The 18,243-nt window shown below is 41.5% G+C and overlaps 1 long non-coding RNA gene across 1 annotated transcript in view; it reads right to left on the bottom strand.

The window, feature by feature from the left end:
• Positions 1 to 707: 707 nt before the first annotated feature.
• LOC147033836 (uncharacterized) overlaps positions 708 to 18,243 on the bottom strand; it is an 82,100-nt gene continuing 64,564 nt past the window's right edge. The window contains exon 3 of the long non-coding RNA XR_015055573.1: positions 708 to 1,905. This is a non-coding gene — a long non-coding RNA (uncharacterized LOC147033836). The remainder of the gene's footprint in view (positions 1,906 to 18,243) is intronic.

The following is an 18,243-nucleotide window of genomic DNA, read 5'->3' as shown; positions in this document are numbered from 1 at the left end:
TGCCTGCTCGTCGGGTGGAATTTTAACCAGAAGCCGAGAAATGAATTTTAAGTCCCTGTGTTATAGTTACATACAGCGAAACCATCCCATGTAAAGGGAGAGGTGCTTTGTGCCTCCCTTGGGATCAAAAAGTTGATGATTTCAGTTTCCCTGTAGTCTTGTACACCTTAGATTCTTAGAAGGTAGCAATGTACCAATTAAAATGAGTAACAATTTCTTTTCATCTCAGCTACTTAGGTTTGCAAGAATTTGTTCAGTAAAGGATGATTTTGTGGAACATGCTGAGAAAGTTTTTTCCATCATGTTAAACAAGGGATATTTGGCTGATTGTTTGATCAGGTCTTGTGAGAATGTCTTTGGACTCCATCATCACCTTTTATTTAGTTTGGTTGGTTTTCATGTGAGCAAGTTCTTATTGCATTTGATATAATAATAATAATGAATTAATTATTTTAGTGAGATAACTTTATTAAACACACACACTAATATATATATATATATATATATATATATATATATATATATATATATATATATATATATATATATATATGTATATATATATATATATATTAGTGTGTGTGTTTAATAAATTTTAATGTATATGTTTAATAAATAATAAATATATGTATATATATATATATATATATATATACACATATATATGTATATATACATATATATGCATATAGTATTAAATTAAGGAGGTATTTAGATTTGAAAAATTTATAATAAATCATAATCGTAACAATAATAATAATAAATATAAAAAATACAATAAAATAGGAGATAATTAGAACTGCCACTTTATAACTGCTGGCAGTGATGACCTGGTACCAAGACGTCTTGCTTTGATGCAACCCTGCTTTGAGTGGCTACCTGACCCTGACCCATGACGTTTCTTATTATTATTCAATTGAATTTAGAATGGGATTAAAATAAATTCAATTCAAATCAAATGGAAGACCAAATAGGTACAGTCCTGCATTGGAGTCATCAGAAGGAACCCGGACAAGAAAAAAACAAAGATGAAGTCATCAGGAGCAACGTGGATAGGATTCACATTTCAGCTGCTGCTACTCCTCCACCCTCAAACCCATCCAAGCACAGCCAAGTGAGCCTTATTCAAAAAATAAATAAATAAAATAAACAAAATGAACACATATCAAAAAAATCAAATAATTCTGGCTGCCAGACCAAGCATCTGATCAAGTTGAAATTTAAAACCTGCATTCCACATCACAACTAAATCATAATTCTGAAGTTTCACATCAATTGATTAAGCGGTTCCAGACAAAACATTATTTAATATTTTCCTTCAATCCAATATGGCTGCCAAACCACATGACATATCAATTATTCCTTAACAATGTTGTACACCCATGGCGTGGGGAACATTTGTGTCAAGTTTCCCCTCGATCTATCCAGTCGTTCTGGAGAAGAAGATTTTTTTTTAATAGGTTTTAGGGTTTATCTATGTGGCTGCCAAATACAGGTGACCTATGTCATATGTGTAAACCTTTTGTTCCTCATGGATAGGCAGTCATACATGTAAAGTTTTGCCTCAATCTGTTCAGCCACTTCAGAGAAGAAGATTTTTGAAGGTTTAAAAAAACAAAACAATGTGGCTGCCGGATCACGTGACCGATGACGTCATCAAATTTTTTTCTGTGGACCATTTTATCCCAAGATTACCCTCAAAAATCTTCATGCTAATCAGATGTAGCACTCCACACATGCAATTATGATGTCATAACGAAGGCACCTGTGACGTTATTTTAGAAAATCACACTTATTTCACACGAGAAGTACTTGCCATGTGCCAAGTTTCAATATTTTCCTTGGTGCGGTTTCAGAGATGCAGAGGTCCAACGTTTTTCCAACATGGCTGCCACACCACATGACCTAGGGGATGCCCGAAGACGAAATAATTATCAACAAAAACATTCCACATGAGTCGTCGCTCATATGGTGAAAATTTCATCTCAATCGGACAAGCGGCTGTGGCGAAAAACACAAAAGTTCTGTGCGGACAAACAAGAAGACGTCGTGCAGAATACGATGCTTGCAAAATCCATAATAAAAATTTGACCTCAAAAATAATTGGTGGTTGCTTTAAGTGACCTGAAATGCAAATCCTTTTCAAATTTCAAGTCAATGGGATGAAAATTGAGGAATTTAGAAATCTCACATAACATTTGACCAATGTTGACCCATTGACCTCAAAAGCAATAGACTTCTTCCTTATGACAAACTCTACCATGTGGTGAAGTTTCTTGAAGATCGGTTTAAAATTGTGACCAGCAGGCAATAAACAGACAAACAGACAAACAGACAGACAGACAGAATAACAAAATCGACAAACCAATATACTTGAAAAATCTTCGATTTTGCAAGTAACAAACAAGAAAAAGCGCAATCAGAGATTTCAGACCCTCGCCAGGACCTGTTTTGTGATGTGTGTTGTGTGGTGTTTGTGTATTGGTGAGTTACGTAATTAATAAGAGACATAATTTGAAATTGATGATTTTAGAAGTTTTGCCTTGAGTTGACCTTTGACCTTTTGATCTCAAACATAGCTGGTTTCCCAATTCAGTGATGCAATATGCAAATCTTGTTCAAATTTCAAGTTAATCGAATGAAAAATGACTTTCAGAAATTTGACCGAAAGGTGACCTTTGACCTCAAAATCAATAGGCTTCTCAGTTGAGACTACCTCTACAACTTGGTGAAGTTTCGTGAACATCAGTTTTAAATTGTGACTTGTCGGCAATTTTTTCTTTTTTTTTGTATACCTTGTTGAGGCTCGTGAGAGAGCTAACACACAACGCACAGCAAGGGGGGCATGAGACAAGGGGTGCATGAGACAAGGGGGGCATGAAACAAGAGGGGAGGGAGTGGGAAGGACAAAACAGTGGGGAACAGAGACATTAGGAGATCTGTGGAAGGGAGAGGGATGGGACAGGGAACATGGGGAATAGAAGATGGACATTACAGGACTTTCAGGAAGGAAAGCAGGGAATTTGAAGGAGGTGGGCTTGGGTGGATTATCGGGGGTAGAAAAGATCGATGATTTGGATGGGGGATGAGAAGAGGTGGTGGTGAACAGCTGTTTTGAAGGCCTGGAGATAAGAATGGGATTGAATAGAGTGAGGGAGTTTATTCAAGGGATATTTGGCTGATTCCTGACGCAACCCTCGTCCCCTCTTACGACACAGGGATAAGGATTGGGTTTCGCCATGATTCCAGGCTGCCCAACACCCTCTCATAGCATGGCCCAGCACAGAGCTCCCGTCCTCAAGCGATCCTCCAACCCAAGCCTCCAAGTAGCCGGATTACAGGCGCACGCCACTATGCCCGGTAACTTTTTGAGATATCATGTTGTGTGTGTGTGTGTGTGTGTGTGTGTGTGTATATATATATATATATATATATATATATATATATATATATATATATATATATATATATATATATATATATATATATATATATATATATATATATATATATATATATATATATATATATATATATATATATATATATATATATATATATATATATATATATATATATATATAGTTTTTGGTAATATCTCTCAATTTTAGAAATTCAGTCCATGTTGATCTTTTGACCTTAAAAATAGTTGATGGTTGAATTCAGTGATGTAATATGCAAATTGTCCTCAAATTTCAAGTCAGTCGTATGGAAATTGGCAATTTTAGAAATTTGGCCAAGATATTGACCTTTTGGCCTTTGTTGACCTCAAAAATAATATGTGGTTGAATTTGGTGAGCTGATATGCAAATCCTTTTCAAATCTCAAGTCAATCAAATGAAAATTGACAATTTTAGAAACTTGAGAAAGTTGTTGACCTTTGGCCTCTGATGACCTTTTCACCTCAAAAATAAATTGGATTCTGTCGTACACCATTTCACCATTTGGTGAAGTTTTGTGAAGGTCAGTTTAAAATGTCACTTGGAGGTGATTAATTAAAGGTGAGCGGATAGACAAACAAATGGAAGCGATCACCATACTCGTCAATTTTTATTATTATTTGCCAAGTAACAGGAGGTAAAAATGCAAAAGAATATTGGGATGCAACTGCAATAAATTGTAAACAAGGTAGGGATGGTCATCAGAAATGGTCATGTGAAGTCATTCCCACATCTTTCTTTGAAGAATGGTTGTAGCGAGAAAAAACACTGTGTGTGTGTGTGTGTGTGTGTGTGTGTGTGTGTGTGTGTGTGTGTGTGTGTGTGTGTGTGTGTGTGTGTGTGTGTGTGTGTGTGTGTGTGTGTGTTTTCGATATAACTGTCTTTTCTCAGGATTTTATTATATTTTAATTCATTCACTTTTTTATTTTTAAGCAGTGAAGATGCTTCAATATTTGGGTATATCCTTCTTTCCATCCGTCCATCATAAATGAAAGAGAAGAACCTTTCCAACAAACCATGTTTAATTCTAAAGGGTTCTAGTTCTAAAGTGTCATTCTAGACTCTTGAGTGTTCTAAGGGGCAAGTCTAAAAGGTAATTTTAATGGGTGAGTCCAAAGGGAAATTCTAATTGGTTATAAAGGGAATCCTCCATAATGCAAATTCCTTCCTCGGTCCACCTGAGCTTCTGACGAGATTAAAGCTTTCGTCCGTAGCCTGATGGAGTACTGCTCTCCCCTCTGGGCTGGTGCTCCTGCCTCTCACATTTCTCAGCTTCACGCTGTGGAAACCAAGGCATTTAGGATCATTGGCATCTCCCGCGATGAAGCTGAGTATTTGGGCTTCTCACTCTCTCAGCACAGGCAGGTTGGTGGTCTTTCTATCTTCTCCCATCTCCTTTCCGACCTCGCCAAACCTGCTCTATCTGTAATATGTCCCCCCAACCCCCCCTCCCCCATATTTCCGCAGGGCGCTCAAGGTCTCTCAGCAACCCCCTTCTGGTGAAAATACCAAAATCAAGAATCACTGCTCCCCTTCACTCTTTCATTCCTCTTTTTCCCCACCTCTGGAACAAACTCCCACACTCTTCAATCCCACTCTTCCCTCCAGGTTTTCAAAACAGCTGTTCTCCACCATGTCTTATCTTCCCCCATCTAAAACCATGATCTTTTCTACCCCCGTTAATCCGCCCCAAACCTACCTCCTTCAAATTCCCCGTTTTCCTTCCTGAAAGTCCCTGGAGTGTCCATCTTGTTTACCCCATGTTCTCCACCCCATCCCTCTCCCTTCCACAGATCATGTCTCTGTTCCCCATTGTTTTGCGTTTCCCTCTCCCGCCCCTCTTGTCTCCTGCACCCCTTGTCATATGTTTTGTGTGTTAGCTCTCCTCCGAGCCTCGACATTGCACACAAAATATAAGGGCAATTTTAGTTGGTTCTCAAGTGTAATTCCAAAAGCTAATTATAAATGGTTCATATCCAAATGGTTTCTAAAGGGTGATTCTGGTTGTAATTTTAATTGGTTATAAAGGGTTCTAAATGGTTCTAATTTGAAAGGATAATTCTAAATGATTAATATTCTCATAAGTTCTAAAGGGTGATTCTAAATTGTTCTAATTCTAAAGGGTAATTCTAAATGGTTCATATTCTAATGAGTTCTAAAGGGTGATTCTAAATTGCTTTAATTCTAAAGGGTAATTCTAAATGGTTCATATTCTAATGAGTTCTAAAGGGTAATTCTAAATTGCTCTAATTCTAAAGGGTAATTCTAAATGGTTCATATTCTAATGAGTTCTAAAGGGTGATTCTAAATTGTTCTAAATCTAAAGGGTAATTCTAAATGGTTCATATTCTAATGAGTTCTAAAGGGTGATTCTAAATTGTTCTAAATCTAAAAGGTAATTCTAAATGGTTGATATTCTAATGAGTTCTAAAGGGTGATTCTAAATTGCTCTAATTCTAAAGGGAAATTCTAAATGGTTCATATTCTAATGAGTTCTAAAGGGTGATTCTAAATTGCTCTAATTCTAAATGGTCATTCTAAATGGTTCATATTCTAATGAGTTCTGAAGGGTGATTCTAAATTGTTCTAATTCTAAAGGGTAATTCTAATGAGTTCTAAAGGGTGATTCTAAATTGTTCTAATTCTAAAGGGTTCTAAAGGGTTATTCTAAAGGGTTCTAATGGGTAATTCTAAATGGTTCATATTCGAATGGGTTCTAAAGGGTGATTCTAAATTGTTCTAATTCTTAAGGGTAATTCTGAAGGGTATTTCTAAAGGGTTCAAGGGGTAATTCTAAAAAGTATTTCTGATGGTTTATAGAGGGTTTCATTCATTTTTAAGCTTTGCCTATTTCATATTTAAAATGCCAGTATTGTATTCCTGAAAATAAATTGTACAAAAAAAAAACTGAACAATATGTTAATTCAGGGTAGAGTTTGAAAAAATTTTTAAACCTGAAGTCCCGAACCCTATTTTCCCGATTACCCCCTAAGTTTACAGATTTGCGGTTGACGGTGATTTTCAAGAATGTAACCCCCACGAAGGGCAAGGCCCTCCTGTATCACTGCGAGGGTTATCATTTTCTGCAAACTCTCCAGTTTGAACACTCTCAATTCCCAAACCTAAAGACATACATCAAATCTACATCGAAGTTCAAATCTTCATAGTCTCGCTAAAACAATAAGAAATACACAGCAAACACGAATTTCAATTGTCCAGTCTCAATTTCTCAAGGTTCCGCAGCAAAAAGGTGCATCCACAAGCTTCACCTCAACACTGGGTTGACAGGATGGCCTATAGGTCCACACATTAGCCTCTCAGCTGTCTCACCTGTGTTCAAATCCAGACCCAGCTATATACTGCCATCCAGGTGTTTCACAGGCAGGGTGATTCATCAATATGTGTGCTGTCCCTCAGATGGACTTCAAACGTTCATTCCTTCTGCCAGCATTCGTTGTTGGATGTTAAAGATCCCATGCTGTCCTTCGCAAGGAGTATGTGAGTTATCGCCGGCACCATGGCCAAATTCCAAATTTCTGCGATAACCAGTGGAGGGGTGGTTATGGCATCAGCGACAGGCCCATGACCTCAGCCAATGATGCTACCCCACAGCCTTATGCTGCGTACAAACGAAGAAGAAGAACCTGTCAGACTTTGTCCTCTTGGATGCATCCAACAGTTCATTTCATTCAGAGAAACAGATACAAGAGTTAAGCTCAAATGTCTTAATGAGAGACCAAAGTCGACTGCCATTGAGAACAAACATTTTCAGCAATTTATATTTTCTTCTGGTTGACATTTCCGATGTTTCTACAAGAATTTCCAGCCACAAGCCATCTGAACACGCGGATGTTTTTCCCAGCAGTATTCCCATCGGCACCGACTAATTGAGGCACAAGCTGGAACCCACTTTTGTGGCCACAAGTGCTGCATTGAGTCTGAAGAGGGATTTATACACTCGAGTGGTAAAAGTGGTGATCTGGCACATCAGTTTTCTGGGCCTAGAGTATCTGAGCTTATGGAGGATATTCTGTGTTGGCGAATCAGCACAATCTATTTATTTGTTCCATGGTTCTGCTGAACTGGGAAAAGATGCCTTCGTGTGCAACACAGGAGCGTACGGTATATAGCTGTTCTGCCATAAGGGACACGATTACTTTTGCCTTCTCAAAGGTGGTCCACAAATGGTGACCATTTGCAATGAGGTAAAAAATGATTTAAATATCCAAGGAGGTTTATTATTAAGAGGACTTCAAGAGTTTTCTCACTATGTGATCCCTTATTGTTACAGCAATAAACAAGCAATAAATGTATTTCACTTTTGACATAAATTCAGATATATGAAGATTCCACATAATAAACAAGAGCAATTTGGGTTCTACCGGACTGTTGCACAATTTCAAAATTAATTTTGCACTCAAGAGAACTTCAACACTGCCAAACACAAGGGGGTGTCGGCCCTGCAATTAGAGTATAAAATATTACAATCCACATTCTGCTCATGCAGCTTCAATCTCACTCACCCGTGAAAAGGCCTTCTCACAAATAGAGCATTTGCATGCGTTTCATATCTTCCCGTGCACCGACCGATTACTCACTATTCCAGAATGTGCAGTTCATATTGCATGGGATTTCATTTGATTGGACTCAAAGGCATGACAGCTATAGGATAACTCCTCCACAGGAATACTTCACTCTGTGCTGTCTCGGCTGGTTTCAATTCCTCGGCTGAATGCAGTTAGCATCTGGTGGCGGTGCCGACCAAGAGGCCTATGATGTTTTGTTTTTTTTCTCCAAATAGACTTGTCTGATACCAAAACTATTTATGACGTCTTCTACATGTTAAAACACATTCCCATTGCCTGACAATGATGATGTGAGCTCAATTAAACCTCTCCTGTTGTTATTACATGGTTAAATTAAATAAAAATGACAGCACATTTCTTCATGTACGTTGCACCTATACAATGGCATATCATTGTCCACAAAGAGGTGAGCATAAATGGAATGTTGCTGGCAGGATAGCTTGAGCTATCCTGGGTTTGAATCCCAACCCAGCTATTCTTGGTGTCTCGCAGGCAGGGTGAGGCATCAATATGTTTGTCGCGGAAACTATATTTCAGCTTAAACAATGTCATCACTTGATCTAATACCTTGAAATGCCAAATAGCTACTTATAGGGTGAAGTCATCTGTATATCACTAAAACTCTCATCTTGTATACATGTATGAATGCATGTATGTATGTTCCCGAAATACAGCCAAAACGGTACACGATAGCGCAAAATTTTCGGGCCACCTTACTCACCATTCGCCTGCGGTGTGCAGCATCAGGTTTCATTCAAATCGGGCAACGAAAACCCAACGGATTGACGGGTCATCTAGTAAGCCTTTATAAGTCATACCATTGATTCTCAAGCGTTTTCAGAACGAGTAAGACTGATACAGTATTTCACTAAAATACCAAATCGGGAGATCGCTCAACCGTCAAATTGTACTTCGTCTTCGTTCCTTCTTTCTGCAGTCAGTCTAGCACAACAATGGCTGAAGCGATTCCAGTGATCCTAATGGGAGGAAGTGACATTGTCTCTGAGGTATTGCACTCATACCATAACAAAATAAATAAATTTTAAAAAGATAATTTTCTTTTGATGAAACAAAAAAAACTAAATACAATACGACACCACAACCAGTTGAACGCCATTTACGCATGTGCAGACTGAGAAACCAAGCTGTAATAATCTCTGCAGTGGATTGCAAGGTTGCTTTTTTTAACAGAAGGAAGCGACATTGTCTATGAGGTGTTTGACTTGTACCACACAACAACAAAAATTAATGTATTTTAATGGGAAAAAAAAATACAACCACAGTAAGACACCATGATCCGTTGAACTCCATTAACGCATGTGCAGAATGTGCTGCAATATGCATCATAAATTAAGGAAAAGGGCCAAAAATAAACAGAATTATATTCAAAACCAAGACAGAAAGAAATAACACAACCTCTCGTGCCAAGTATAGCACAGACTCAGAGAGAAGAAGGCAGCTTCTCTGGCGTTCCCCCAAGCTAGTTATCATGTTAACCTTGAGAGAAAAGAGGCAGCAGCTCTCATTAATTATGCTATGATCGAAGAGCTAAACCAAGAGGTATAAAATGTACTCTGCAAAATACAGGAAGGAAATACAATCTTTCATGAAAGGCAGGTAGGTACTGGTGGAGCCCAAACCTGCTGTAAAAGAACTGCTTGTGAAGGAAATACAGCATCCTCTGTTGGATGATAATGGAGCAAGGGTTCAGCCAATAGAAACTTTTTAACAGACAGTGCAAAACTGCAGCAAAGACATTGCTTCGGGTCATGATCAAAACCTCGGGTCAAAAAAAACAAAAACAATACAAGCTAAAAGATTGCTCAACAAAGCCTTGCAACTGCTCAAAGAGCACGCCGGTGCTGTGCTCAACACCACAAGAATGAGAACACCGTTGCGTGAATTCCAAAATATGGCAACGCCAAGGTAATACAAGAAGCAATGTCCAAAAGGCAGGCCCAATGAATGGCCGAGGAAATTCAGTGGAGAAGAATAACCCAAAGGGGAGATATAGGAAGACAAAGGGAATTTCCTCCATGGACCAGCGCACATTGTGGAGTCATATCGAACTTTCAGACACTAGCCCAAAGAAAACCCACCAATCTCTTCGCTGTGGATGTCAGAATTAAATGGAAGGCAACAATAGAAACAAAGCGTGGCCACCGAAGGTCAGTCCCAAAGGAACGCAGCCTTATGCTATATATATATATATATATATATATATATATATATATATATATATATATATATATATATATATATATATATATATATATATATATATACATACACACACACACACACACACATCATGGCTCATGCCTTATGCCTTATGCCTGATGCCTGATGCCTTAATTCTCTACTTTGTCCTTCTCTCCAATTTTCTCCTTTTCCAAGTTGTTGTTGTCACTCGTTTTATCCCGAGCAAGTCTTAACAGCAAGTGTTACTGCCTTCTTAGCTTCTTGAGTTCGAAATTATTACTTTTCTGCAAACTATGTGACATTAACCAATCATAATTAAATGGCAGAAAAAGAAAAACTGGCCTGGAACAAGAGTTTCAAGGTCACTCCTTCGTTTGTTTCAATGATGCGGAACATTGTAATCAACTTCGCATACTCATACTTGGTATACTAGCTCAAGCCCGCTGCTGCATTTCTTCAGCATAATGCAACGGTGATGTAACATATTAAATGCATCCACATAGACCTGCAGTCGATAGACATAGACCATATATATATATATATATATATATATATATATATATATATATATATATATATATATATATATATATATATATATATATATATATATATATATATATATATATATATACGTACATATATATATATAATTAATTAATTGGAACCATACTCTGTACAGAGAGTGTCGGTGCTACCGAAGCAGTTTCCTGGGCTATTGGGCACAATCCTGGACAGGTCACCACTCCGAAGCAGGATACTCGAATGGCTCAATTTTCCCGGCAAGCTGGTACTGAATTTGCTGACCTCCGAAGGATGACAGGCTGAGTCAACCCCTGGTGTATTTATTCAGTGGTCAATGGGGCTTGAACTCAGGACCGAAGGATCCCAAGGCACCACCCCAACCGTGAAGCCAACACCAGGCGCCGACCAGCTTGGTCGGCGAGGTGAATACCAGTGTACTGGGCCCGGTGTATGCTCCGGTTAGAACAAGTGTACCATATCCCTGTGTCATAAGAGGCGACCAGGGTTGCGTCAGGAAGGGCATCCGGCGTAAAACCTGTGCCAAATCATTATGCGGATCATAACGGATGATCCGCTGCGGCGACCCCTAACGGGAGCAGCTGAAAGAAGAAGAACGTATATACATGTATGTATGTATATATATATATGTATATATATATGTATATATATATATATGCATATATATATATATATATATATATGTATATATATATGTATATATATATATATATATATATATGTATATATATATATATATATATATATATATATATATATATATATATATATATATATATATATATATATATATATATATATATATATATATATATATATATATATATATATATATATATATATATATATATATATATATATATATATATATATATATATATATATATATATATACACAGATACAGAAACATGTAAGCCTGATGTTGGTGCAGTGGTTAGGGCAGCGGCTTGGGATCCAAGAGGTCCTGAGTTCAAGCCCCGTTGGGCCACTGAATTAATACACCAGGGGGTTGACTCAGCCTGTAATCCTTCCGAGGTCGGCGAAATGAGTACCAGCGTACTGGGCCGGTGTATACCCCGGTTAAAATAGGTGTACCATATCCCTGTGTCGTAAGAGGTGACCAGGGTTGCGTCAGGAAGGGAATCCGGCGTAAAACATGTGCCAAATCACTATGCGGATCATACGGATGATCCGCTGTGGCAACCCCGAATGGGAGCAGCCAAAAGAAGAAGATAGATATATATATATATATATATATATATATATATATATATATATATTTATATATTTATATATATATATAAATATATATATATATATATATATATATATATATATATATATATATATATTTATATATTTATATTGTTCAGGATTCAGCAGTGGCGGGGGGCTTTGGACGAACGCGTCATTCACTGTCCGTATCCAGTTTGGGTTTTCGCACCCTACTCTCGACAGCCAAATGTTACAGATTCGGTGCCACCCAAACCACCGCTGTCTCCAGGGTTATAACGCTGGCTGGTTCGGCACAGGCCTCGGGTCACGCATCTCGAATCACGATACCAACGTACCCCTGGACCTTACCAGTTGGGGAAATATACCCCGGTTACAGACTGGTTTTGTCAGAGACCGAGCGGAGTCTACCAGTCTGTAACCATTTTGGTTTTATATCCAAATTGAGTGGATCGTTCATCGGCGTGGCACGAATTGATTCAAAGTGGCAACTTCATACGAATCAGCCAGATTTATTGGGGAACATCAGGGAACATGACACAAGCAAAACATTCACGATAATGTTATAATTAATCTATAACCCGTTCTTAACTAGGGAGCTACAGATTATGGGTTTCGAAGGGGACTCTAACGAGATAAGCCTTAAACGACATGCAGACAAGACACGGACAGCATGCAGACAAGACAGAGTACTTGGTGGTGTTTCATGGACGAGAGGAAAGTGTCAAAAGTGTCTCGGGACCGCACCGACTCCGGCGAACTCTCGCCCATGAGTCCTCTTCTGCGTCCCTGCTCCACACCCCGACTCGTCCCTCGACCTCAACTCCGAGCTCCGTCCCCTTTTCCGTCCGATCCCCACAACGCCAACCTCTCAGACTCCACGACTTCCGACTAGCGCAACTTTCTGCACCCCTTTCTGCCCACACGAGCTGCATTGTGCTCGCGTGTTTATAGACCGGGGGAGGAGCTCGTATGCAGATTCGCGGATCAAAACGCGCTTGGAGGCGGGGCCACGCCACCCGACGTTCGCCCATTGGACAGAGAAAAAGGGGCGTGAGCCTCCCCTGATCCGATTTCCCCTCCTAAAAGGAACGCATTCACAGCGGGTTCGGAGGCGGAGCCATGCTACCCGATGCTCAGTAATTGGATGGAAGAAAAGGGGGGGTGAAGCCTTCCTGATGCGCTTCTCCTCTCCCGAAAGGATCCATGTGCACTCGTGGCTTGACGCGTTCGGCAAGAATCACCGAACGGGCCATGGACAGCACGACGTTCAGTGTTGACTGGTGGTGTGGTTGATGGTTGTGGAAGGAGAAAGGCGAAGGTGGTGGGGGTTTGGTGTGGTGGTTTGGTTGTTGGCGGGCGTCGTTTGAGAATGGCGGTGAAGCGATGGTTGCGGGATGGAGTTGTGGAGGTAATGAGGCGAAGGTGGTGGTGTTTAAGTTGTTGGCGGCTTAATCGTTCAAAATAATGATAGAGAAAGAAAAATGGCTTACTCAAAGCGTTGCAGCCCGGATGAATCACACATATTCCCCCTAAACAACAGGTGTGGACTAACTACACATGAACTTATCGATATATCTAACCTGAGGACCTTTGTGGTGTATTGCAAATTTCCACAGCCGTAACTATATATATACAATATATATTTATATATATATATATATATATACACATATATATATATATATAAATAAAAATATATATATATATATAAAATATCATCGTCTTTCGGCTGCTCCCGTGCGGGGTCGCCACAGCGGATCATCCGTATGATCCGCATAGTGATTTGGCACATGTTTTACGCCGGATGTCATTCCTGACGCAACCCAGGTCGCCTCTTACGACACAGGGATACTATATATATATATATATATATATATATATATATATATATAAATATATATATATATATATATATATATATATATATATATATATATATATATATATATATATATATATATATATATATATATTGTGACGTCCACAGGACTTGAACAGTCCCGCCAACGTAGAATGAGCCGAAACGATGGAGGCGGTTTATTTATTTATAACCCAAACATGGCGGTTCTAATTGCTCTCCCGCAAACGGGACGAGGAAGGTGGCACGAGTCACTTTTCACTGAGTTGATGATGTTTATTTGTTTTTATTATTAACCAGAAATAACAAGACTCGGCAAGAAGAGGGATCCGGGGCGATTCGACGGGATGGTGTGGGATCGGGCGTGGGGAAAACACAGACAATTCCAATGAATATTTAATTCTCAAACCCTCTAAGGCGCCAAGTACACGCATGCACGCACACACGCACACACACGCACACACACACACAACGTAGCTACTTCTGGTGGTCAGGCTGGACCGTGGTGTGGACGCAACTGTCCCTGGATCAGCGTCGGACGAGCTGGCCTTGCTCTCGTTGGGGGGGGGGGGGCAGGAGAAACCGTGGTGCTATCGACCTCCTGGTCCTGGCCCAAGTCCGCTCACAGCCGCCAGGGAACCAGTTCTGGCGCCAAATTGCGAGCAGGAGAGGGAGGCAGGTCCGCCCGCCGTTCGACCCCGTACTCCGAGTCAGCAGAACCCCAGAGCCAACCAAGGTGAGGCAAGAGGTTCAGCAAGGCTCCAAGACACGATGAAGAACACGATCGAATCAGCACAACAACAAGTATGCTTCCCGCGCAACAGCCTCCACACCAAAAAACACGATCTTTTTGTCCCGATCTTCTTCCTCTTCCTTTTCGACCCCGAACAGAACCTTTTTATCCTCCTGTCCTCGTCATTTCCAATCGAGCCGTTTTATTGGCCCACTGCCGTCGCCTTCCGCCAATCGTGATCACGGGGCGGAGCCATCCGCAGCCCTGTCCTGTGACGTCACGGCCAGCCTCCAGGGACTACTAAAAGGGGTTTACGCAGACACCCTTACCCTATCCCGTGTCCCTATCTAATTACGTGACAATTATCATTTCCCCCTTGAAGAAATGAACATTTACTAGACAACTTATCACCACTGAATTGCTACTTCTCACATCGAGATCCTGGTAAACTCGAACAGCATGGCATACCTAATTAAACATCCTAATTACCCTTAGAATGCATACCCCCCCCTCAAACGTAACAATATCTTGCTTTAACGATATTGTTAAGGATTCAGCGACGGAGGGATTCTCAACCCACTCTGGCCTTCTCCGGGGTTTATAACGCCGGCTGGCACAGCACAGGCCTCAGGCCATGCGTCTTCAATCGCGATACCAACGTAATCCTGAACCTTACCAGTTGGGGAAATAGAACCCTGGTTACAGACTGGTTTTGTCAGATGCTGAGCGTTTTCTGCCAGTCTGTAACCATTTTGGTTTTATATGCCAATCGAACGGATCGGGCCTCGACGAGACATGAATTAATCCATAGCGGCAACTTCATCCGAATCAACCATATTTATTGGGGAACATCGGGGAACACAACACAACCAAAATTCATGACAACGTTTTTATTAACAATCCTTAAGCTGTTATTAACTGGGGGACTACGGATTACAGGTTCCGAGGGGGTCCCTACCGAGATATGCCTTAAACAACGTGCAGCCAAGACAGACAGCATGCATGCAAGACAGAGAACTTGGTGATGTTTCATGGACGAGAGGAAAGTGTCAAAAGCACGAATGTCGCTCGTAGCAAGGGGATGTCCACGGATTCGAGCCCACAGCTCGAACACGCCACGTGGCAAGATGGCGGTGCCGTACTCTTTCTTCTCAAGGCACCGCGTGCGCACGCCCTCCTCATGGCGCTCTGGCCCCGCACAATGCCGACGGCACAAGACCGTTAGATCGATGATGGGTTTCAGCTGATCTCTCTCTCTCAAGGTCCAGCATACAAATCCAGGCTTGACCTGTTCACCAGACAAGGCCAAATCGGGGTGCCGGGCTCCGACAAGCGGATCGGCAAACGTGTCGAGCCGTGAGGTGAGTAAGGACTGTCAGAGGCTCCGTCGTTTCCTCTCTTGCCTTCCCACCTCGAAGCCCGACTTCTCAACGCCGTCCTCTCAGTTTCTTTCTCTGCAGAATCACTTTTCTTTCCTTTTCTACGCTCGCCTCTCAAAGCTAACTGCCGTTTCTCTCACGGCAGAATCACCTCCTCATAAGAGTCGATCGCCGACTCGACGTGCAGGCCACCTCGAGTCGTTTCTCCTGCCTCCTTCACGAAGCAGATCGCAGACAGACACTCGTCGTTTCTCTGTTGCTTTCCCTGCCTTTCTTTCGGCTTGTTCCTCACGAAAAACAGACACAGCTGTCCCGCGTACAGCAGATTGGCGCCACCTCGGCGCTCACCATTTCACTAGAGTTTCTTTTTCGTTCGCTAGCTTCGACTCCGAGCACGCCTCGAAAACCGACTGTTTTCCCAAACTGAACTTTTTCACGAGGTCTTCGTTCGCTCCCTTCGACCGCGAGCACGCCCCGAAACCGACTGTTTTCCCAAACTGAACCTTTTCACGAGGTCTTCGTTCGCTCCCTTCGACCCCGAGCACGCCTCGAAACCGACTATTTTCCCAAACTGAACCTTTTCACGAGGTCCTCGTTCGCTCGTTTCGAAGCCACTCTCTCCTCCCCCTTAACGAAGCCGACAAACTCCTCCCCTTAGCTCCACCTCCCTCTCCAGGCCACTCCCCCTCAGCCGACTGGGCGGGGCCTATCGTCCGGAGAGGCGAAGGAAGAAGAGGGAGCTCTCGATCCACCACCACCGCACAAACAATAAACAGCCTCTTCCATCTCCCGACACACATGTAACGTTCATTTTACCGAACAACCTAGCTAAACATGCATTTAATGGGGGATCTGAGCTAATCCTATATTTGGTAGCCTAATAAGGGCCATTTCCATAACATTATTTATATACAGTATATATATATATATATATATATATATATATATATATATATATATATATATATATATATATATATATATATATATACATACATATACACACGAGCGATACCCGTGCACATGCACGGGATAGCAGTACAACATAGCTGGTAGCAGACGACAGACCGTACACGGGGAATGACAAAAATACGCATTGTGCAAAATGCAAGTGGTACTATGGAACGCCAAGACTTCCCAAACATTGTCGGCATGTCCGCTAAGTGCCACAGCAATTTCATAGGGATCGTGTGACGGCGAGCCGAGTTTTTAGTGTGCAAGCTTGGTATTATAATAGATATATATATATATATATATATATATATATATATATATATATATATATGTGTAGATACATATATATTATATTGAAACATATATGTATTATTACAGGTGTGGAAATTCGCAGAACCCCATATCGGTCCTTAGTCAGTTATGCCAATAAGTCCGTGTTCAGTTAGATTTCCCCACCGTTGTTTAATGGAAATTATCCGTGTGGACAGGGCTGTGATCTTTGAGTTAGCCGTTATTCTTTACTATCATTATTTTGGACCAAACACCTCCACCACCAACATCTTTCTCAACAACCGCTTCACAACAACCACCTCCACCACCAACGTCGCTCTCATCAACCGCTTCACAACAACCACCACCACCGCTCTCAACAACCGCTTCAGACCAACTGCCTTTCCACCAGCACAACCACACCTGCCTCTCAACAAACCACGCCATACTCACCACTTCGCCAGCAACCGTCAACATGTCCACACCACAAACATCGCCTCACCTTCGTCTCCGAAACGACGCCATCTTTGCACCAGCAGTGGTGAGATCCGATCAAACGGCATCGCTGCAGGCAGAGGCAAGGGTTCTCTCGCCGTGCAGCGTCGGTGATTCCTGCAACGTCCGCTCTCCGCGCAGGGTCAGAGCTCAGAGGTGCAGGGTCGGTGATTTCCACAATGTCTGCTCCGTGCAAGCTTCGCCCGCAATTCGGATCAAGAGCGTCGGTGATTCCTGCAACGTCCGCTCTCCACGCAGGGTCAGAGGTCAGAGGTGCAGGGTCGGTGATTTCCACAACGTCCGCTCCGTGCAAGCTTCGCCCGCAATTTGGAACAAGAGCGTCGGTGATTCCTGCAACGTCCGCTCTCCGAGAAGGGTCAGGGGTCAGAGGTCGGAGGGTGGAGGTCAGATCTCGTCTCACCAGCCCGATAAACGGCCGTGCAGAGCGCCAGTTCAAAGAGTCTGGAGGGGGTCTGGAGGAAGTCGTAGTCATCGATGGAGTCTGGAGGGGGTCTGGAGGAAGTCGGTCCGAGTCGGTGGAGAGTG

The sequence above is a fragment of the Eptatretus burgeri genome, chromosome 1 (assembly GCF_056783735.1).
Source record: "Eptatretus burgeri isolate ZD-2024b chromosome 1, Ebu_testis_v1, whole genome shotgun sequence".
NCBI classification, from domain to species: domain Eukaryota; kingdom Metazoa; phylum Chordata; class Myxini; order Myxiniformes; family Myxinidae; genus Eptatretus; species Eptatretus burgeri.
Note: the sequence above shows the minus strand (reverse complement) of the source record. Positions and strands in the feature narration are given on the sequence as shown.